This window comes from Schistocerca piceifrons, chromosome 2, assembly GCF_021461385.2.
Source record: "Schistocerca piceifrons isolate TAMUIC-IGC-003096 chromosome 2, iqSchPice1.1, whole genome shotgun sequence".
Lineage (NCBI taxonomy): Eukaryota > Metazoa > Arthropoda > Insecta > Orthoptera > Acrididae > Schistocerca > Schistocerca piceifrons.
Window position 1 is genome coordinate 927427483 of NC_060139.1, and position 24889 is coordinate 927452371.

The following is a 24889-nucleotide window of genomic DNA, read 5'->3' on the forward strand; positions in this document are numbered from 1 at the left end:
GAAGACAGGCTAGAGCTGTGCGTCTCCGTAGTACCACTGTTAATAACCGTTTCGCGACAGTTCGTGTTGACATGTCACAAGCCCTCTTATCTGGGCTGTGGTAGTTGTACGAGCTGTCATTGCTGCCCTTACAATATGACGGTCTTGGCAGGCGTTGTGGTGTGTAGACGTCCAGAAACTGATCTACATGTGTGAGAATGTTCACGTGACCACTGATACCAGCGTTGTTGCCTACCTGACGCAGTACGTCCAATTTGTGTGGCAATTTTCCGCAAGGACCATCCTGCCACTCGGAAGGCTACAGTTTGATCCCTTTGAAATTCGCTCAGTTGACTGTGGAGGCATGGTTGCCTGCTTGCTTCTCACACCATAGTCACCAGATCTTAATGATATTGATCCTTTCTGGTTTACTTTGGTAAGAATGGATTGTGACCCCTACCCACGTCCTACATTGTTACCTGCACTTGCCCCCATTTTGGAGGAATATGGGTGCAAAATTCCCTTGAAAACCGTACAGGACCTGTGTTTATCCATTTATAGATGACTGGAAGTTATTTTCAGTGTTAACGATTTTTCGAATTTTTGTCCATCCCGTACGTTAGAGTAGAGTGCCAGGAGATGCGTTTGACTGTCGATGGAAGCACGTTCTAGCATCAACCCCATTTACCAAAAGCAGGTGTGATGCTGGTAGGTTGCGTGAACAGAGAACAGCATCGAGGACAGCGAGGCTTCTACTCACAGAAAATACGTGTATATACAAACGTGTATATACGTACGTATAAGGAAAATCGATTAATTGTGAAAAATCGAATATACTGGGTTTGTTCGTGCAGAGAGTCGCTGATAGTTTGTGATAATCCCTGACAGTTTGCAAACTGGTTGTTTTCTGCATGTGCGGTTTGGAAATTTGCGATTTTTGTGCTGCTCGAATGCTACGTTTCTGTCGAGTATCGCGAGAAATTCTCCAGTCGTCCGAGAGCCACTCATTCTTCGTACGCTGCATCACTAAAACAGCTTATACTATACGTACAATGTAACTTTGACCTTCAATGCCTTCTAGACTACTGATTATTTCCTGTCGTGCAATACTGTCGAACGTGTATAGGTTAGGTTGAAAGGTTATGCAGTAATATTGACGAGAGCAAAACTTTTGAAATACCGGGTGATCAAAAAGTCAGTATAAATTTGAAAACTGAAAAAATCACGGAATAATGTAGATAGAGGGGTACAAATTGACACTCATGCTTGGAATGACATGGGGTTTTATTAGAACCAAAAAAATGCAAAAGTTCAAAAAATGTCCGACAGATGGCGCTTCATTTGATCAGAGTAGCAATAATTAGCATAACAAAGTAAGACAAAGCAAAGATGATGTTCTTTACAGGAAATGCTCAATATGTCCACCATCATTCCTCAACAATAGCTGTAGTCGAGGGATAATGTTGTGAACAGCACTGTAAAGCATGTCCGGAGTTATGGTGAGGCACTGGCGTCGGATGTTGTCTTTCAGCATCCGTAGAGATGTCGGTCGATCGCGATACACTTGTGACTTCAGGTAGCCCCAAAGCCAATAATCGCACGGACTGAGGTCTGGGGACCAGGGAGGCCAAGTATGACGAAAGTGGCGGCTGAGTACACGATCATCACCAAACGACGCGCGCAAGAGATCTTTCAAGCGTTTAGCAATACTTTGGGTTTTTTTTCGTTCTAATAAAAGCCCATGTCATTCCAAGCATGAGTGTCAATTTGTACTTCTCTATCTACATTATTCCGTGATTTATTCAGTTTTCAAATTTATGCTGACTTTTTGATCACCCGGTATATTGCCCTACCTGAGAAATATTCTCCCAACTGTGTTCTCGTTTGAAGCTCATAAGCCCGGCATTTCCCAGAAATTCAATTTGCCAGTTTTCTATTATAAGCGAAAACAATAAATTAGCTGTATAGTGTAATACCGAAAAAAATTCATTTGCATGTACTCGTGAAAATACCTTTGGTTTTATGAAACAGTTGGACAAAGAACTTTTTGAAATGAACAAATGTATATGTACAGTATCCAGATTAAGAAACAGGATCTCGGACAGTTTCTGTAGGGTGGGAGCAGCTCCTCCCCGTCTCTGCAACGCGATTTTGTAAACGCCTGTGTGGCTCAAAATGGTTCAAATGGCTCTGCACTATGGGACTTAACATCTGTGGTCATCAGTCCCCCAGAACTTAGAACTACTTGAACCTAACTAATCTAAGGACATCACACAACACCCAGTCATCACGGGGCAGAAAAAACCATGACCCCGCCGGGAATCGAACCCGGGAACCCGGGCGCGAGAAGCGAGAACGCTACCGCACGACCACGAGCTGCGGGTACCTGTGTGGCGATGACTCTTCATGGCTCCATAGACGGCTATTGTTTTCGCCAACAGCCTTTGCGCTTAGCACTTTCAAGCCGTCCACAGCTCTGTCAGTGTAAGTGTCCTTGACTGTAGGTGGGCCTTAGTATTAAAGCTTCATGCATGATGCGACATTTCTTCAGGCATCTCACTGTTTATGACTTAATATCCCTTTAACTACGTGTCGTACAATGATGTATCTGTGTACGCACATTCAGCGGTATATGTGGATACTATCTGCGAAATATGGTCTGAATAGAGTTAATACCATAGAAGTAACAAGTTTAAACGTCATGCATGATGCAGTAGTTTTTCATGCATTTCATTGTTTGCGGCGTCATATCTTCAACGATTGTTGCCTGACAGTAAGGGATATGTGTACCAAGTCGGGTTGAAATTGGTCCAGTGGCTTAGGAGATGTGGAACAAAAAAATCACGTGTACATAAATCCATTTTCGTATGTATGGTTTTTGTGGCTGGATACCTCTCAACGCCTCTGAATCGTGCGCACAGGCCTCCGTGTGCAGGCATACGAGTCTCCCCAGAGTATGGGGCAAGCACAGCCTCAAGGCGAGTAGCCGCAAACCTCATAAGTGTAAATGCATCTTAAGGTTGAGTGATGGAGAGAAGTCATTTTCTTCTTTTGTATTATATTTATGAAAGTTACTGTTGTTTTCGAACTATGATTCAGTGTTGATAACATACGCCATGGTACACAGCTTGCCGTGCCTGGTTGCCTTGGAATCGGAAGAACTGAACCAAGGGGTACTGAAACATCATTCGTGGCACCAACAAGTTTTAAAATACATTTACTGGACGTACGACAATTAAATCGGTTAAAACACTAGGCTTTCCTCCACAATGGTTATTAGGATTGGCACAATACGGATCTCAAATATTGAATGGTGAAAGTGTGTTACACACCAAATCCCAAAACCAATGCTTTGATTTAAAACAATTATTAAAGGAAAATTATCCAAAATGTTAACACTTGCGTGAGCAACTAGTACTCTTAACATTTGCTTATGGAAAAATCACTGAAAACGGTGCTGGTCAAAACAAGCAGTTCAACACAGCAACGCACTTAGCAAGAACACGAAAACTTTGTACACAAGTAAATTCTGCTTGCGAGTAAGCCACTCAACGGGTAATAACATGCCCCGACGTCGTCCATATTCTCGGGACGTCTTACAAACGGTAACCCCCCAGTACCTAGGCTCCAATATTCTAAAACATAAATAATAACAGATCACATACATGAACATTACAGCCATTGTGGAACCCGTCCGGAGCTCAAATTAGCTTTAAGTGACACCAAGCAATGGAAACCAATTAAGTCGGCAAATTTTCTTAAGCTCCAGACCGGAACAAACAATTATTTCCGTCTTAATCAAATGTACCGAAGATATTTACAACGACAAGGCTTCAACTCTAAACATTACGGGATACAGCGATGGTAGAATTAACATAGCACTCGCATATGAAAGAGGAAAAACAGGATAATAACTATTTCAAAATGTGAAAACATATTAAGCAAAGACCAGCTTAAAGATCGGCGCCACAAGCACCCAAAAGGTGAGACCACGGCATTAATAATTTGCTTAAGTCTGGTGAAGGAGCAGTACGTTCCGCAATTTTAACACCTGAAAACTGCACTACAGGCCAGAAACCGTTATTAATTCTTATCAAAGTTTACAGTCTTAAATGGCGACATAAGCGCTGACCAGCCAAAAACGCAACACAAGAAAAAAAGTTCACTCAAAGGCTTAAAGCTTTGTACAACTCCACGTAAGGTGGCATGCATGACAACCAAACAGTTACAAAACTTGTGTCCTGGCACGAGCGAACAGAACTCGAATAAACAGACACAACTTGCAATTAAGACAAAACCATGTTTACGGAACCGTTACGAAAATATAATTGCCAGCAAGATTTCAAGAAAATTAAGGTACACAGGAAATACCTGTTCACACAATCCGTTACAATACGCGATCCACGTACCAACAGCTCCTCTTTTAAGAAAGGAAACTCTAACACTGTGGAAATATGTATGTCAGTACCACTTCATGCTATGAAGGCTGAGCAGTGACTGCAGTTCGACCGTTAAGGTTAAAGATGATTTTTTTTCAATTGTAATGAAAATTCACAACATTTTTTGCAATTTTTTATTTATATATTCAAAAATATACAGTTTTTTGGAAAAAGGCTGTGTTAAATTATGCAGAAGGTACTGTGTAACATTTACTGAAAGTTTGAAACAAATATGTTTGGAAGATCCTTAGAAAACATGTAATTAGTATGAGAAAATAAAAGTTTGGGAATCGAGCGACAAAGATTGGATTAACTTTTTAGTGCATTCCAGGTCCATAGGATGGATTATCTTCATCCTCTGCAAACTCCTCCTCCAGCTTCCTCTTGTTCCTCCTCCTGTTTACTCTTGCTTGTATTTCTAGATTCTTTACAGTCCTGTTTGCAGCCCGAAGGCGTTCCTTGTCTAAAGCAAGCATCGCTCGTTGTTGTGTTCGTAGATTTTGCTACCATTTTCTTCAGTTGCAGTTACTGCAACACTGTTCCAAAAGGTGGTCATGTATGAACACTTATCACATTTCAGTTGTATTTCGCTAGCAAGTCCTACGTGCTTTATTATGGAGAGTTCCAGACCAACTTCACTACAATGAATACATCTTACACAGTTTGAAAAAATTCCTTTGAGAACCGACATATCAAATATTTCATTCACATCCGATCGCCCATAAAACATTCATAGTTTTCACTCATTGAACCAAGCTTCTTCTGTGAAGTATTTTCTTTCCCAGTTTGACTGCTATGGGCAGGTGTACTTGAGAGGTTAGGTTCACTCACTTGGTTATCGTCTTTATTGTTTACAGTAATAACACATACCTTTGGCTTTCCAACATTTCTCCTTTTCTTAAAAGCCTTCAGAGGATTTCTAATAACTTTACTTTTACTCATTATTATACTTCAACAAAACAGAGACTCAAGAAACAGAATTAATTACGAATATTTTCGAGATAACGACAGAGTAAATAAACATGAAACAATCGACAATCACACCAGCGATATATATGGAACCATCACAGGTTAGCCACAACACATACTTTATCTCACATCACTAAAATGTACCTGATGAACACGGACGTTAATAATAACACCATTTGACAGCAGTTTAACAGCGCCACAGTGGGTCACGCCCATGTAGAACACATTTCAAAAAAAAAATTTAAAATAGTTGTAGTCTTCGGAATTGAATAAATTATATATCTATTAAAAGGTAATAGTCTGCAGATTCAGAAAACGCAAAAAAGTAAAAATTGAACTTTTCATGATTTTGAGCCTTTCCGGAGCCCCTTAATGCTGTTACTCACCAACTCTAGGTAAAATTATATCAATAGTTTCAAAATTAAATGGATGATAGGCCTTGGTACTGCAAACCACATGCTAAAGAATGCAAACACGGGCACAACGATATCGTGTCAGACTGCTTAGCGCCTAATATGAATATTTGTAAGAAAGAATGTTCTCGAAGTTGCTCACTAGGCGTAATGCAGAAAGGTGACGGTGGGTACCAGGAAAATTGCAGATACCAAACGTGCTCCCGTTTGCTCGGGAGTAAACTACTTTCCAAAACGATGTCGCACGGGAGAATTCCGCAGACTAATGGCGGATACCTTCCTGCTGACCGGACGGCCCCAACTCAATCCGTTTATGTTGCCTTCCTTTACCGAAAACAAAGCACGCCCCGCGTACTCGGGTTAACATAAGGCAATGAACCTACGAATCTCTAGAAGAGGCCCATACGGCCACAACACTGACCGCTACTGTCTCCGTTAAGCCACTCCCTCTCTCTTGCGCCCCACTGCCAAAGTCTCTCTCACTCTCTCGACTCACTCCTGCCACGTCTCGCGCCCTCTTCTCTGACCGAAGATGACGAGTCTGAGAGCGTGACGTGAGACATCGAACTCGGCACGGCTCACTTCATAAGGGAGTAAAATCAACAGTCAGTGTACCATACACTTGTTGGCAACAAATTTCACAAGGGAGTGCTAGGCTGTTTTCAGCAAGCCCTACTGTTTAAAGAGCTGTCTACAAGAGGTTATAGAACGGACATCACTTATCATCGCTATTATACGCATACGTGCAAGAAATACACCGAAGAAAAAATATCGCAACACCAAAAAATAATTAATGTAGAGTAATGAAGTTTGCCTAGGTAACTTATGTAAGTGATTAACATTGCTATATCACAGGTTAAGGTAAGTGTGAGCGTGGGGTTGATCTGAGATTCTGTTATTCTGCGCAACGGATTAATCTGAGATGTACCCTTTACCCTGTGGCTCCTGCAAGGTGCAATTTCCACCCCCACACTACTACAGAAGCCAGACAGACGCTCCTAACGTTCTAAAGAGAAATGCCTGAAAAACTTTCAGCAATAAATATGTTCTGGAGTCGTCCACTGTAAGGAAATGTCACAAAAATTCACAAAATTTCTTACGTAACTAATAGGAAACTTGGGTACTGGAGTAGTGCTAGTTAGTGTAAGAAAAATATGAAACTAATGAAAATTATCATTTATTTTGCAAAAATTCTGAGAAATCTCAATGGCACTTTTAGTTATGAATTGAGCAAGTTATATCCTGGTTCTTTTCGGAATGTGAAGTTACCTCTCAAGGACAGGATTCGCTAATGAAATTTCTATACAAAGTTTAAGATTGTTATTAACCTGGGAGAATGGCTGAGAGCCGCACCTACTCAACTTCAATAATTATCCATTAGAATGTTGCTAGGTACAGTCAAGGCTGTCATGTGTGAGATGCAGTGAAGGGTATTGTTGTGGAGGAAATATGGGGCTCGCAATAGCTGTAGCGCACAGTACCGTAACCTGCAAAGACTGCTGTCTGCGCTACTCGCTGCTGACAAATTAACTCTGGTTCTATCTGGATTGACCTTTGTCAGTCAAACTCTCCCTACACCTTGATGAAGTCAAGGACTCCTATCCGCCCCTAGTCCAACTGGCGTGGTACACCGGTCAGATAAACAGTCGACTGTGATGCCACTCAAAACTTCGCTCGCAGGCGTTTAACTATAACTCTGTCTGTTCACACCGCACAATAAGTGTCGGCCAACAAAGTGAACAATGCTTAATTGTAAGGACTCAATGTAGAGTCGCACTTCGATTCGCTCTCGACAGAGGTGCTCTCCCAGTGAAGTACTGAGGAGAGACTTGTTCCTCGCTCCAAGAGCGACAACGAAACGGCGTCTCTCCACGCCAGAAATGAAGGGGTATATCTTTCGATCTCTTCCATTACTCCTTCAGCTCAAGGCGTCAGAAATATCGTCTGCCAATCAGCATTGCTCTTCTAAAACGGGAGAATGACGTTTCGTTTAAGGCGACCAATCCGGAAACCTGTAGTATCGGCGTTTGACGTTTGCTATCTCCCTGTGAAAATCTCTGAAACTGCGTGCTATGTGTAAAGAATGCGTAGGCTGGCCGCTCCCACACAATGTAGCGGAATTTGCTTTTAAGCCAAACACAGGTTCATTCCTCCTTTCCCTCGGGCGAACGCTGTCCGCTCCACGGGCGGCCACTGACCGACGTAGATGGGTTGGGACTGGCTTCCTGACGTGCTGTTGCATCTCTCGAACTAAAAGCTCCTGTGACTGTCGTGTCTGGAATGTATATATGCACCAGCCTCGAGTATTTCAACCACGGTGCGCACTTGCGATTTATTAGTTATTTGCATATCGTTTACATGAATTCATACAACATTGACTTTATTTTATCGAGTTTGGGTTCGAATGAAGCGTCTTGATGTGCGGAATATGATTGTGAGGGCGGAATATGTAAGCAATGAAGATCAGGAGACCACTACGTCTTACATAAGCACAAGCTAAGATAATGCAAATCTGAAATGCTGGTACATTAATAACCGGCGTAATCGCCATTATGATGAATGTAAGCATGCAAACGCACACGCTTTTTGTTGTACAAGTGCCGGATGTCAGTTTGTGGGGTGGATTTCTACGCCTGTTGATACCTGGTCGGTCAATAAAGGTATGTTGTTTGAGATGACCCTAGAGTTGAAGTCCGATGATGTCCCATACGTACTCGACTGGAGACAGATATGGTGATAGAGCAGGCCAAGACAGCGGGTCGACATTCTGTAGAGCATTTTGTTCTACAGCAGCGGTACGTGGGCGAGCGTTATCATCTTGGAAAACACCCCTTTGACTGCTGTTCATAAATGGCAGCGCAACAAGTCGAATCACCAGTCTGACATGCAAATTTGCAGCCTGAGTGCACGGGATACTCTCCCAGACCACAACTACAGGTATAGGACTGTGTGTCTGGTACGTAGACAAGTTGGTTGCAGGCCCTTAATTGGCCTCCTCCTAACCAACACACAGTATTCAATGGCACCGAGACAGAACCAGCTTTCATCAGAAAACACAACAGACATCCACCCTGCCCTCCAGCGAGCTCTCGCTTGACACTACTGAAGTCGAAAATGGCGATGGGTTGGAGTAAGTCTAATTCACACTACATGCCGTCTGGCTAGGGCTGTCCTCGAAGTAACCAATTTGTAGCAGTTCGCAGTGTCACTGAAGTGCCAGCTTCTGCTCAGATTGCTGCTGAAGATGCAGTACGAGGCGCCAGAGCCAAACACAGAACATGATAGTCTTCCCTCTTGGTAGCGCCATGGGGCCATCCAAAGCCCCGTCTTCTTGAGACTGTATATTCTCGTGACCACTGCTGCCAGCCATCATGTACAGTGGCTAGATGCCTGCCACATCTTTCTGCTTTATCGCAGAAGGAACCTCTAGCTTCTCGCAGCCCTACGACATCGTGCAAGTGTAGTGAGCTGTTGATAATAACGTCTTTGCCGCGCGGGATTAGCCGTGCGGTCTGTGGCGCTGCAAGCATGGACTGTGCGGCTGGTCCCGGCGGAGGTTCGAGTTCTCTCCTCGGACATGGGTGTGTGTGTGTGTGTTTGTCCTTAGGATAATTTAGGTTAAGTAGTGTGTAAGCTTAGGGACTGATGACCTTAGCAGTTAAGTCCCATAAGATTTCACACACATTTGAACATTTTTGAATAACGTCTTTCTCGACTAGCATCAACTTACTACGTCCAGTCTCAAAGGTAACTAATGCTCACGACCGTTACAGCGTACATTTAAAGCAAACGTCATTTTCATCCTCATATGCGCGAAATGTTAATATACTGTACGTCATCTTTTAGATGGACAAACACGCCAACTAATTTTTGTTAATGTCGCACAATTCCTCCTTGCTGCTGCTTTTTTCCGTCAGTCTATTTTCTTCCTCAGTGACGAACTAGTCAAGAAAATATTGGTATAAAACAATAGCGAATGAAAATAGAAATTTCAATTCAGCCTCTGCCTCAAAATATTTTTAATTTTAATACTTGCCCGCACAAAAACGAAATTATAAGGAACATGGCCAACGCGCAAACGTTATGGACCACAATTGAGGCCGAACTAATAACAATCTCTTTTTCCGTCACTGTCGCGGTAATGGTAATACATTATACAGTTATCAAACTGTGAAGGATTTAGAATGTGTGACAATGCACTTGATGAAAGAATGGCATTCTTAAAACATATTATGCTACGTATCTAAGTAATAAATCATTGTTTAAGAACCTTTACTGACAGGCAACAGCCGGCCGGAGTGGGCGAACGGTTCTAGGCGCTACAGGTTCGAATCCTGCCTCGGGCATGAATGTGTGTGATGTCCCTAGGTTAGTTAGGTTTAAGTAGTTCTAAGTTCTAGGGGACTGATGACGTCGGAAGTTGAGTCCCATAGTGCTCAGAGCCATTTTTTTGACAGGAAACATTATGAATTGTAACGGTGTAACCATGTCAGGCAATTTTTATACCTTAGTGACAGTAATAAGTAACAACAATGGACTCAATTTATTAAAATGATAAGTGCAAATACAGGACATCAGAAGTAATGCAAAGAGATATTATAAAAGAAAAAAAATAATAAAAACTGCATTTAGCTCCGTGGCTAGATGCTTACCAAGTGCATACATAAAAGTGCAGTACTTAAGTTCTTGAAATTTATCGTAATATTATACATTCCATTTATCATGGCTCAACATGCACATAAACAAATATACACATTTGTATATCACAGCATCTTCTTCCTGTCGGTTAAATTTCGCGTCTGTAGCACGTCATCTTCGTGGTGTAGCAATTTTAGTGGCCAGTAGTGTACAATGTGGCTGCAGGCCAACGATGTCCTTAGGGAAGAATTGAATCGTCTGTGGAGTGTCAGCAGTGGCAAAGATTGTCAAGAACGTCGCCCTGTTCCTCACTGCGCTGCAGACTGTTATTTTCGACCGCAAAATGTCCGGGAATCAATGCCTGAAGGGAAGTGGTGGTTTCATTGTCACAATTTCTGTCATCCCCTGACGCCTCCTCGTGTCGGTTCCGAGGGGTAGTTCAAAAAATGTTCAAATGTGTGTGAAATCTTATGGGACGTAACTGCTAAGGTCATCAGTCCCTAAGCTTATACACTACTTAACGTAAATTATCCTAAGAACAAACAAACACACACACCCATGCCCGAGGGAGGAATCGAACCTTCGCCGGGACCAGCCGCACAGTCCATGACTACAGCGCTCTAGACCGCTCGGCTAATCCCGCGCGGCGTACACATTTGTACCATACTCTTACACGTGGTTGGCGTTCCCACTCCTCCGAGAAAAATCTTACATAATCGAGTTCTATACCGTTTCTCGAATGTATCGGTGGGATTTAGTAGTCGCCCACATGTAGGTGGTAGCATTGCCTGCAGTTCAAATCAGTAGACGGTGGAAGTCTTTGTAAAATGTCTTCCTAACACGAGGCACAATAATATATGTATATATCTCTGTATTGTACCTACATTACAAATATTGGATCGAATACTTTAAATATTCAAGGGCTAGGTGTGAGTACAACGATACCGTGGCTATTGGCAATTACTGAAACGTAATTCATTCCACAAATACATTGCTAGCGCGCTTATTTACATCCCTGTACTTTCACAGGAATCTATTATAAATATGTAATACTTACTACTAGCAACTAGCACTCGTAAAGATGGCATCAGTTATTATTTATGGCCACAGTAATAAAGTTGCCCGAGATCTAGATTATATCAGGACTCTCCGACCTTTCATTGTTGTATGCAGCTTATAAACATGTATGTATACACTAATAGCAACCAGCTCTTGTAAAGATCGCGTCGGTTATCATCCAAGGCAAAAGTAGTATGGTTCAAATGGCTCTGAGCACTATGCGACTTAACTTCTGAGGTCACCAGTCGCCTAGAACTTAGAACTAATTAAACCTAACTAACCTAAGGACATCACACACATCCATGCCCGAGGCAGGAATAGAACCTGCGACCGTAGCGGTAGCTCGGCTCCAGACTGCAGCGCCTAGAACCGCACGGCCACTCCGGCCGGCCAAAAGTAGTAAATTTGCCTCACGACTGGGTTGTAGCAGGACATAATAGGAAAAACAACATACTGAAAACACTGGAGATTTTAGAGGATTCCTGGGGGAAAATAAACTGCGAATGGAAACTTGCGTCAGAAACCGTCATCCAATGAGACAACAGAACATGGCATTCATAGGAGGCAAGGTCTTTCTACGCAGCAGCTAACACCATCTTCTCCACTGGCGATCGTGGCAATCAGTAACGTTCACTGAATAGCAAAACAACATTGCGAGACAATCCACATAATGTCCGTCAGCGTACAAATCACGTTTCCTGCCGAAGGGTTGGTATAGCGGTAGGCGCCGGCGTCTATAACTTCGACACTGTGTAGCGTCATTGGAGGACGTTTCCGGACACGGGTTCTTATCCTCAATTTGCTCCCCAAAAAACCCTCTACAACCCTGGAAATTGTCGTAACTTTTCTGGGTCACCTTTTATTTTGTTTTCAGTTATGTTTCAGAGTGATTTAACCATTTATCCGATATGCCTCAATTTCTTCCAGGTTATAATTTCATTTTTTCTCATGCGTCCTGTGTGTCCTAAAAAAGTCGATTATAGAAATTTCGTTGTGCTGCCTGGCTTCTTCATTTTAGTTAGGTACAAAAACTGCTCCTCAAAGGATTTCAGTAACTGCTACTGTTTTACAAAATTTTATCGTTGATTCAACATCGGCTTTCGCATTTCTGGACGTTACACAGAGTGATCTATTGTGGCGACAAGAAACGCAGAGTAGATTAAGCGCACGTAGTGAAGTCTGTCTTATCTTTCCAGCATACTAGCGTCTGCGAGAGAGAGAGAGAGAGAGAGAGAGAGAGAGCAGCGAATTAGGAAGCGAGGTGAGGTGTGTGCACTGGCGCAGTGCTTCCCGATTAAGTCGTGAATCCGCACGCAGCTGGGGGCCGCTGTTTACATAGGAATTGGCCGTAATGGCGGGAGGGTTGGCGCCAGTAATTTGGCGCCAGTGCTACGTGACCCGGCGAGCAAGTCGCAAACCACCGCCACGCGCAAGCCAACTGGCACGTGCTGAAGCCGGCTGCCTCTAACCCTTCTACAAAAATTGCGTCTCAGTACTTCAACGAAACACCCGAGCTAACCGTCAGAGCAGTCATCGTGGCCACAGCAAACTTTCTGTAACATTTAAAATACTTGTGTCAACACAAACGTATAACTGAGTATATCTACAAGGCAATCTTTATCAAGTGGCAAATATGGCTAGTTCGTCTTGTCACTAAATTCTCCTCACAGGTTCATTACCAGTAAAATTTAAGAGAGCTAAGTTTATTGCTATCAAAAAGCCAGGAGAGGAAGGCACAGCTGCAGAACGCTTTCGTCCGTATCTCTTCGTGGCTTTCCTTATAAACTGTAGGAAAGAATGATCTCAGACTGAATACAAAATTAGATTAATTCTGTCGTACCATCTGAGCAAGCTGGATTTAGATCTCATAGAAGGCACTATGAGTGCTCTTCTTGACTGCTCACACAGAAAAGAGGTACCAGGGAACTCAAGACCGCGGTAGTTTCCGTTGACATGTCAGTGGCTTACGACATCGTGTGGCGCGAGCAACTAATATTGAAATTTTTGGGAACAATACTGCACTTCGTACGACTCTAGGTAACCTGTAGGGCAACATGTTCAGTAACTCGTGGTTTGAAGTACACCAAGGTGAGGAGAACAGCAGATGGCATGTACTTAATGGCGGCTTACCTCAAGGCTCTGTTCTCGTTCCGCTATTATTAAGTCTCTTCACGGCAGACCCAGCGAAATTTACAGTGTGCAATAACCTAACAATTTCATATCGGAGTGAAGACCATTCTGTGGGTGAAGAACATCTAACAAACAGCCTCATTAAACTTAACGACTATTTTAAGGCAGGGAAACTTAGACCCAAAGCTTCTAAAAGAGGAGTATATATTTTCCATCTATCTAATCGTCTAGCATCAGCAGAGATCACCTCTCGGTTTGGGCCTCATAATACAGTCATATACAACAACAAGCCGGTATACCTCGGTGTGATATTAGACAGAATCCTGACTTACCACAAGCACCTTTCCAGTACAGCTAAGAAGATACAAATCTTAGTGAACCTGGTGAGGAAGCTGACAGGTAGTATATGGGGAGGAAACTTATCAGTTCTCCGCGAAAAATCACTTGCGTTTTTATACTCTGCAGAAAACTATGGGGCACAAGCGCTCACTTGGGAAAAAATTGACATTCATTTGAACGCAGTTATGAGAAACATTAGTGGCACACTCAGATCTGTACCTAGATGCTGGCTACCAATAATATCGAACATCTGTCCAGTTCACCTTCATCGAACGTCAACTCTCCAAAACATTTTGCGTCAAATTTCTAAAAGTAAATCAATTGCTCTTCACGAAGATTTATTCTCACTGTCTTGGAAACGTCCCAGATCCCGAAGATCAGCATGAGAAGAAAGAGTCCAAATGTTGTCCAGCGGGTTCAACCGGGACGCTGATGGAAAAGTGAGTGGCAAGTCACGAAAGCTGAAAACCACAAACTTACTGACAACCCAAATGTTAAAACTCAGGATTTCATCAACGTAGGGAGGTGTGGGTACGGAAAAGGGAGTCAATTGCCGTAAGGCCTTTACAGCATCATCAATGAGATCGGCACTATACAGGAATACAGAGAAATGTAGAAAAATAGGTCTGGTTAGCAAAACGACAAGAAACAGATTTCGTATTACCTGAGCGGTCGCCATGAAAATTTAACTTCCAGCATCAACAGCGTTGAACATAAATGGATGAAGTTAAAAACTATTTACAATACGCTCTGTGCCGATGAAAAAGATCCGCCGTGATTCGACAGCGATTTTAGAAAGCAGCTACAAAGCCAAAGATAGCTTTACTGCAAATTTAAACGGAGCTAAAATTAGTGCTAGGAGAGCAATGCGTGAAGCATTCAAGGAATTCTAAAGTAAAATTCTATCTATCGGCTTGACAAAGTCCTAAGAACTGATCTTAAATTAAATGTGTAAGCGAAGCAAAGCCATTTGTCCAGATATTCTGATAATAATGGCATCGACAGGAAGGATGACATAGAGGAGCGCGAAATACTAAACGTCGTTTTCCAAAGTTTTAGTTCCTCCTTTAAATCGTGACACGAGCTTTAAAATAGGTATAGAAATAGAAATAAATTACCATGGTATAGAAAAGCAACTGAAATCGGTCACCAGAGGAAAGATCACTGGACCTGATTGGATACCAATGCGATTCTACTTATACTAAGAGGAAGAACTTTCTCCTCTTCAAGCAGCACTGTACCGTAGGTTGCTGGAGGAGCGAAGATTTCCCGACGATAAAAAGTACAAGTCGTTTCCGTTTCCAAGAAGGCTTGTCGATCAGACGCACAAAACTATGTGCCTAAATCTCTGACCTTGCTCTCTTGTAAAGTTTAGGAACATGTTTATACTCACGTATTATGATGCATGAAACTATAGTCCTATATCTCTGACGGCGGTCTGTTGTAGAAATTTGGAACATGTTTTTACCTGCGTATTACGACATTTCGGGAGACCGAAAAATCTCCTTCTTCCTTAAGTGCATAAAACCAATCCTTGACGATGCGAACTGTGTTAACAAGGAATTGCCGTTTTGAAACACAGAATCATCACTGGGGAAAAAATATTGTACCATGAGCTGGACCTGATCATCCAGATGGTCACATAATCCTTAGCGGGTTATGGGACCTTGCAGAGGTAACGACGGGGCCCATGGAATGCCACTATATGGCTTCCCGAATCATCACCGAATCACCGAATCCCTGAATTCATTCTTGGGACATAGACTCGGGTAGAGGTTGGAGATAGTGTGAAACAAGACTCATCCACCAAATGACTTCCTTTCGTTGCTCCAGGTTTTATGGCTTCGGCACCACGCCTTCCTTATACGGGTATGAACTGTTTTAAATTTCCAGCTCGCCTTGCGGTTCCCAGCTTCTGGACCTCTCTTCGTGTTGTGTTAGTGCTGACAGTGTTTCCAAAAGCGACATCCAGTTCTGTAGTGACATTAGCTGTTGTTGCCTTCTTGTTTTTCGTCATAATCCCCTTCAATGATCATCACGATCACTCAGCACACATTGTTGTCCGGGTTGAGACATAGCGGATAATTTTTACGAACTTCCAGCATGGAGGGGTAGCTTGAGTCAGCAGCTTCTGTTTCATTACAAGGAAAAACCAGTCCAAGTTGGACTGGTTTTTCATTCTGTTGATAGCGGATAATGTTTTACCGCCTTTCCTTCTATGTGGTATAAATCTTCGATGTAGTGCCCGTTGAAAAACCAGACACTTCGGCTACCTTGGTTACGAAAGCACTCACCATACCATCACGTTTGCATTCACTTAACTCCGACACAATGCAGTCACAACAACACAGGACACTGTTCTGACCACGTCTGACTCTTAAAAAGGTAACGGCCTTGCCGCAGTGGATACACCGGTTCCCGTGAGATCACCGAAGTTAAGCGCTGTCGGGAGCGGTCGGCACTTGGATGGGTGACCATCCAGCCTCCATGCGCTGTTGCCATTTTTCGGGGTGCACTCAGCCTCGTGATGCCAATTGAGGAGCTACTCGACCGAATAGTAGCGGCTCCGGTGAAAGAAAACCATCATAACGACCGGGAGACCGGTGTGCTGACCACACGCCCCTCCTATCCGCATCCTCAACTGAGGATTATACGGCGGTTGGATGGTCCCGATGGGCCACATGTGGCCTGAAGACGGAGTGTTGACTCTTAAAACGTATTGAGGACAACGCAGTTCGTGGTCAATTAGCGCAATGTGCAGGCTTGGCTAGCATCTGCTTTCGCATTCTAGCAAGCATTCCTAGTGGAGTTTCAAAATTTTTGTCCATCCCATGTAGATAGATATAAATAAAAAGATAAGAAAATTTCAGTTTCCTTATCTCACTTCTCGTTTAAATACCTTTATTTCGTTTTGACTGTAACATTTCTTCCACTCCATTAGGCAGTCTCGTACAGCAACAATACGTAGACTATTTGAATGAAAAACAGTCTTCATTGCAACTTTTTCTTTTATTAACAATGCGTTTCGCCTTCTGGGGCATCTTCAGAGTTCAGAACTCTTACGTTCGTAATGAGCGGCGTACTAAAGATCGACATGCGTCTTCTGAAGTTTACAAACTGGAACGCAATATCTGCCATAATTTCTGTATTGGTCAAACTAAAAGTGTTTAGAACGAGATTTACCATCATTTTTAACCAAAAAGGTCAAGTAGAGCAGCACTCTACATTTACTGAACACCTCAAGACTGCAGGGTACCAGGCACTCATGCATCTCACACTGTGCTCGGGAAAACAAAAAACTTGATTTATTAGAAGAGTTGGAAATCCTTACTGTCGACGAACAGTTGCTGAACGATCAGCTCGTTAGTAGGAACCAAGACTGTTATGTTTCTATGGTGTCACTTTTTAAAATTGTAGATAAATTTGGTTCCAGTCCGGTTTTGTTAAATGCCTACCCCCCCCCCCCAAGTGTTACTTTCCTGGACATTATACTTTTAGAGTCGGGACTTGCTGTTTTAAGAATTTCTTTTATCCGCAGTTACTGGGATGACGCCAATCTTTCGTGGTTATCTTACGGCTTTATTTATTTACGGCTGATGTTACTATTTTATCGGCTTGGAGTATTTTAAAGGTTTCTTTATGGGCGACTGTGTTCTGATTAATTCTAGCCGCTTAATTTCGTTATAGTGAAATAACCATTTTCAGATCTTTTATGCCGACAGTCATATAACTGTTTTGAGCGCCACCTGTGTTCGTCCTCTGCAGACTCTGTATGCAAGCCTCTTTCCATTGCCAGCCTGTGTGCCCTCTTGACGTTGCTGCGTTGAAGTTACTGCGGCAACACTGTGCATTATGTTGAAATGTGTACATTTCTTTGTGAGTGTTATCCTACCATTGCACCATTATCGCCTGCTCGTACGACTTCATTAAGATATGTTCTTTCATTTTGATTATTTACATCTACGTGGATACTGAAACCACACTTAATAGCCTGGCAGAAGGTTCATCGAATCACCTTCACAATAATTACCTACTATTCCAGTCTCAATTTGCGCGCGGGGAAAATGAAGGCCTATATCTTTCCGTGTGATCTCTGATTTCCCTTATTTTATTATGATGATCGTTTCTCCCTGCGTAGGTCGGCGTCAACAAAATATTTTCGCATTCTAAGCAGAAAGTTGATGACTGAAATTTCATGAGAAGATTCCGCCGCAACGAAAACCGCCTTTGTTTTAATGATGTCCACCCCAAGTCCTGTATCATGTCAGTGACGCTCTCTCCCCTGTTTCGCGATAGTAGAAAACGTGCTGCCCTTCTTTGAACTTTCTCGGCGTATCCGTTAATCATGTCTGGTAGGATCCCCACCGCGCAGCTGTACTCCAAAAGAGGACGGACAAGCATAGGGTAGGCAGACTCTTTAGTAGACCTTTTACATCTTCTAAGCTTTCTGCAAATAAACCTCAGTCTTTGGTTCGCCTTCCCCACAACATTTTCCACATGTTCTTTCCAATTTCAGTTGTTCGTAATTGTAATTCCTAGGCATTTAGTTGATTTTAGATTTGATTGCTTTATGGTGTAACCGAAGTTTAACTGGTTCCTTTTACCGCTCATTTCGATAGCCTCACGCTATGTGTTATTTAGGGTCAATTGCCAATTTTTGCACCATACAGATATCGTTTCTAAATCGTTTTGCAATTTGTGTTCATTGTCTGATGACTTTACTAGTCGATAAACGACAGCACCGTCTGCAACCAACCTAAGACGGCTGCTCAGATTGTCTTCTAAATCGTTTATATCGATAAAGTATAACAGAGGACCTATAACACTATTTGGGAAAACCGGAAAGCAGTTCTGTTTTACTCGATGACTTTCCGTCAGTTACTACGAACTGTGACCTGTCTGACAGGAAATCGTGAGCCCAGTCAGATGACTGCGACGACATACTGTAAGCACTCAATTTCACTACAAATAAATGGTTCAAATGGCTCTAAGCTCTATGGGACTTAGCAAAAAAATTGTTCAAATAGCTCTGAGCACTAGAACTTAGAACTACTTAAACCTTACTAACCTAAGGACATCACACACATCCATGCCCGAGGCAGGATTCGAACCTGAGACAGTAGCGGCCGCGCTGTTCCAGACCGAAGCACCTAGAACCACTCGGCCACACCAGCTGGCCGGGACTTAGCATCTGAGGTCATCAGTCCGCTAGACTTAGAACTACTTAAACCTAACTAATCTAAGGACATCACACCCATCCATGCCCGAGGCAGAATTCGAACCTGCGACCGTAGCAGCCGCGTGGTTCCGAACTGAAGCGCCTATAACCGCTCGACCACAGCGGACGGCAATTTCACTACAAGAAGCTTGTGTAATACAGTGTCAAAAGACTTCTGGAAATCCGTGTTGATTGTGTGTCAATAGACCGTTCTCTTCGAGGTGATTCTTAATGTTCGAACACAATATATGATTCAATATTCTGCTGCATATTGAAGTTAATGATATGGGTCTGTAATTTAGTGGATTACTCCTACTATTTTTCTTGAATATGGATGTGGCTTGGGCAACTTTCCACTGTTTTGGATATGGATCTTGCGTCGAACGAACGGTTGTATATGATTGTTAAGTATGGAGCTACTGCATCAGCATACTCTGAAAGGAACCTAAAATGTATACAGTCTGGACTAGAAGACTTGCTTTCATTAAGTGATTTAAGTTGCTTCACTGCTGTATTGACAGGTTACTCTGTAAGAAGATGGGCAGCTAGCCTGAAACCGGTTATTGAAAATAAAAAAATAGCGATCAAAGACTGAAATGCCATATTTTTATTCAAACAACGATCGCGGCTATCCCAATAAGACAATCATGTCTAGTTTTGATTGCATTAGTTGTTTTTGACTGGGTTTCTGCGGGTGCTTCGACCTAGCACAGAGATGTTTTATTAGTTTTTAATCAGTTTTAATAGGGGAGTCTAATAGTGAATTCTAATAGGGAAGTCTTAAGGTCAGTAATTATTCGTTATTAACATTTAGAATCGTGCAAGCTAGGAGCATAGCCTAATTTTTGCTGATTTTGTCCCAAGAAGGCGAAACGCTTTGTTAATAAACGAGCAAGTTATAACCAAGACTGTTTTTAATTCAAAAACTTTTCACTTTAGTAACTTTATGTAATGTTCTAAGACATCGAGTCGTAACTCATGCCCATTCACGATAAAATACACTGGAGGAAAGAGTAAAAAACTTATGTTGCGTCTATTTATGAATTTCTGTACAGCATGTCAGGAGAAAGCACGCTCTGACAACGTACTGGAATTAAGACGAGCTACGGCGAGCGATGGCACTGTGGTACGAAGAATTCAATGTTTACTGGTTCTGGAGACACGTGAGCAACTAACTATAAAATAAATAATATTCTGCAACACGAATACTGTGTACTTCATAATTTAATAACTAATTACGAAGCCTAATTTTTTTCTAGGTGATAATTAAAATTTTAGGTCTGTCCCTGGCGCAAGTGCCTCCACCGTATGACAGCTTTCCTGTGAAACGAGCCAGTTTCAGACTGAACGTTCGGTGCAGACGGGGCCAGCTGCGAGTTCCCCACAGTCCCCCTGGCGCTACTGGGCGGCCCATCGCCGCCTCGCCGCGGTAATTACTCTCCGCCGCCCACCGACAACAACTTGACCTGGGAGAGCGCGGCTGCGCCAGGGCTTCCTTCCGCGACCCGACTTTTAACCCGCCCCGCCGTCCTTATCGGAGGCTGTGCCCTATAGCCACTAATTTGGCGTGCTCCACTTTCGGAAACTTTTGTTAAGTGTTTACACGCGATCTCCTGAGACGCTCCTATCGGCGCAGTAATGAAAGAGCGCCTCGTTGCACTCCATTTAATGCCAATATCGGACTCACCGGGAAGGCAGCTTATTACAGAATGGCTGCCCCCACCACCGCTTCTCTTGTTCTCTCCCTCCACCCGCTGCCGGCAACCATATCTCTCTCTATTCATCTCTTTGGCCCGCCTGTGCCTCCCTCACAGAAACAACCGTTACGCAGCGTTTGAGGCGCCCAATTATCAGAAGTTGTTGGTATTGTACGTTTTTTATTTATTTATTTTTTTAAGCGTTAAGCCACACAAATGTTTTTCTTTTAGTCATCAGTCATCTTATTGGTTTGATGCGGCCCGTCACGACTGCATCTCTTGTGCCAACCTCCCCACCATCTCATAGTAGCCCTTATATCCAACGTCTGAAATTATTTGTTGGACGTATTCAAATCTGACATGATGAACAAAATTATAACCATCGTAAATAGACAATTTCGCATTCCGTTGAACACCGTCTAAGCGTGCCACGAATCTACATTAGCATCAGCCGTAGGATACAGCGCGAGCTCTGGGTTCATACATTGCAGCTCATAAAAAAATAAAAAAAAACTTTATAAGGCAGAAGAGATCGACGACGAATGCTATTGAGATTAATGGGCTCCTACTGCACTACCTCGAACGATGAATTGTTGGTTACTCTAGAAATATGTCCACCGGATTTGTAAATTAGGAAAAGAGAGCACTTTATTGGTTAAAGAAAGGAATCAAATGGAAGTGTGAAGGATACTTGGACACGAGGCCAGTACAAAAAAGTTAATACAAAATCGCATATTGCAGCTGTGTCAATATGAATCGGGTACGTCAGGCACTGAAAGGAGTACATACGAACTGCTCCCTAACATGGAGATTTCTTGAGCCGTCGAGTGGACGGTCCTGTTGTTCGGACTTCTGTCACAGTTCTTTCAAGACCACTGTATAATGAATTATACAGTAGTCTTGAACGAACTGTGACAGAAGTCCGAACAACAGCTCAAGAAATCTCCATGTTAGGGAGCAGTTCGTATGTACTCCTTTCAGTGCCTGACGTGCCCGATTCATATTGACACAGCTGCAATATGCGATTTTGTATTAACTTTTTTGTACTGGCCTCGTGTCCAAGTATCCTTCACACTTCCATTTGATTCGTTCAAGACTACTGTATAATTCATTATACAGTGGTCTTGAAAGAACTGTGACAGAAGTCCGAACAACAGGTGACTGACGTACTAGAACATGCATTGAAACCATGAAACAGTGCATTGATAATCGCTGGGCACTAGCCGAAATCTAGGTTTGGGTAATAAAACCTGAAAGGAAAAGACGACTGATTGCTGTGCTCCATCATTTTGAAAGTTACACCGGTTATTAATGTACAAGCATTGCACTCTTGCAATGGGTTATCTCGCGCTCGTTTTAACTTGTGATCTTGCAATGTTAATCACTTAAATGTGTTGCCTAGACAAAAATATTCCCGAACTTTCATTACTCTACATTAATTATTTTCTGTGCTGCGATTTTCTTTTCGTAAGCGTAGTTTAAACGTGGAATGTAAGTGTAATTTATCAATGTCTTGTGTGTGCACTACCATGTGTGTTTTTAATGTACATACATGGCTGTAGAAATATTTCTACTTGAATTTTTTAAAATTTACCGCTACTTTTACACAACAGCAATAATGCTGTAGTGCTATACTCCTCTTAGGCAACCTGACAGTGACGTCATTGTTTTCGCACCCATTTGTGTGACATAGATTGTACTAAGATGTGGGTGACTCTCACTCTCTCTTTCTCTCTCTCTCTCTCTCTCTCTCTCTCTCTATATATATATATATATATATATATATATATATATATATATATATATATATATATATATATATACTCCTGGAAATGGAAAAAAGAACACATTGACACCGGTGTGTCAGACCCACCATACTTGCTCCGGACACTGCGAGAGGGCTGTACAAGCAATGATCACACGCACGGCACAGCGGACACACCAGGAACCGCGGTGTTGGCCGTCGAATGGCGCTAGCTGCGCAGCATTTGTGCACCGCCGCCGTCAGTGTCAGCCAGTTTGCCGTGGCATACGGAGCTCCATCGCAGTCTTTAACACTGGTAGCATGCCGCGACAGCGTGGACGTGAACCGTATGTGCAGTTGACGGACTTTGAGCGAGGGCGTATAGTGGGCATGCGGAACGCCGGGTGGACGTACCGCCGAATTGCTCAACACGTGGGGCGTGAGGTCTCCACAGTACATCGATGTTGTCGCCAGTGGTCGGCGGAAGGTGCACGTGCCCGTCGACCTGGGACCGGATCGCAGCGACAAACAGATGCACGCCAAGACCGTAGGATCCTACGCAGTGCCGTAGGGGACCGCACCGCCACTTCCCAGCAAATTAGGGACACTGTTGCTCCTGGGGTATCGGCGAGGACCATTCGCAACCGTCTCCATGAAGCTGGGCTACGGTCCCGCACACCGTTAGGCCGTCTTCCGCTCACGCCCCAACATCGTGCAGCCCGCCTCCAGTGGTGTCGCGACAGGCGTGAATGGAGGGACGAATGGAGACGTGTCGTCTTCAGCGATGAGAGTCGCTTCTGCCTTGGTGCCAATGATGGTCGAATGCGTGTTTGGCGCCGTGCAGGTGAGCACCACAATCAGGACTGCATACGACCGAGGCACAGAGGGCCAACACCCGGCATCATGGTGTCGGGAGCGATCTCCTACACTGGCCGTACACCACTGGTGATCGTCGAGGGGACACTGAATAGTGCACGGTACATCCAAACCGTCATCTAACCCATCGTTCTACCATTCCTAGACCGGCAAGGGAACTTGCTGTTCCAACAGGACAGTGCACGTCCGCATGTATCCCGTGTCACCCAACGTGCTCTAGAAGGTGTAAGTCAACTACCCTGGCCAGCAATATCTCCGGATCTGTCCCCCATTGAGCATGTTTGGGACTGGATGAAGCGTCGTCTCACGCGGTCTGCACGTCCAGCACGAACACTGGTCCAACTGAGGCGCCAGGTGGAAATGGCATGGCAAGCCGTTCCACAGGACTACATCCAGCATCTCTACGATCGTCTCCATCGGAGAATAGCAGCTTGCATTGCTGCGAAAGGTGGATATACACTGTACTAGTGCCGACATTGTGCATGCTCTGTTGCCTGTGTCTATGTGCCTGTGGTTCTGTCAGTGTGATCATGTTATGTATCTGACCCCAGGAATGTGTCAATAAAGTTTCCCCTTCCTGGGACAATGAATTCACGGTGTTCTTACTTCAATTTCCAGGAGTATATATATATATGTATATATATATATATAAGAGGGGCAGCCATGCTATAATAGTGGAAGGTATAGTATGTCATGAAGACAATGGTGACATAAATGTAGAGCCACCCATCTTATGATTGTGGGTCACAAATTATGGTAATTAATGTAAGGGTGAGACAGCTATGTTATGATAGAGGGACATAAATTATAGACATGTCGACACTGTAGAGCATGCTGGGCTACAACAGCGGTAAGTGGGCGAGCATTGTCCTATTGGAAAACGCCCCTGGATTCAGCATGGTGAATCACAAGATTGACGTACAAATTTGCATTGAGAGCACCTGCGATAATCACGAGAGTGCTCTTACACGCATACTGATTGGTTGCAAGCCTTCAGCTGGCATCTTTCTGACCAACAGGCAATCATCACTGACACCAAGGCAGGAACGGCTTTCATCAGAAACAACAACAGTCGTCTGACCATGTTGGGCGTTTTATTACCACGGAAGGTACGAAATCCACTTAATTTTCGCTCGCTACATACGATTCTGTTCATTGCACATGAAAACGGTTATTGATGGTAGGTTACGTTTGGGGCCTGAAGATGACACCATCTGGGATCAAAACTGGCAGCATTGTTGAAGAGAATAAACGACGTACAGTAGATTCAAATACAGCCGCTGGCTTTGTCATCATTATTCAAGTACTTCGTGTCCGGCTGCACTTGATGGATTACCATAGATATATGTCTGTCTTCACACCCACCACCAGATGTAGCCACAGGGAGG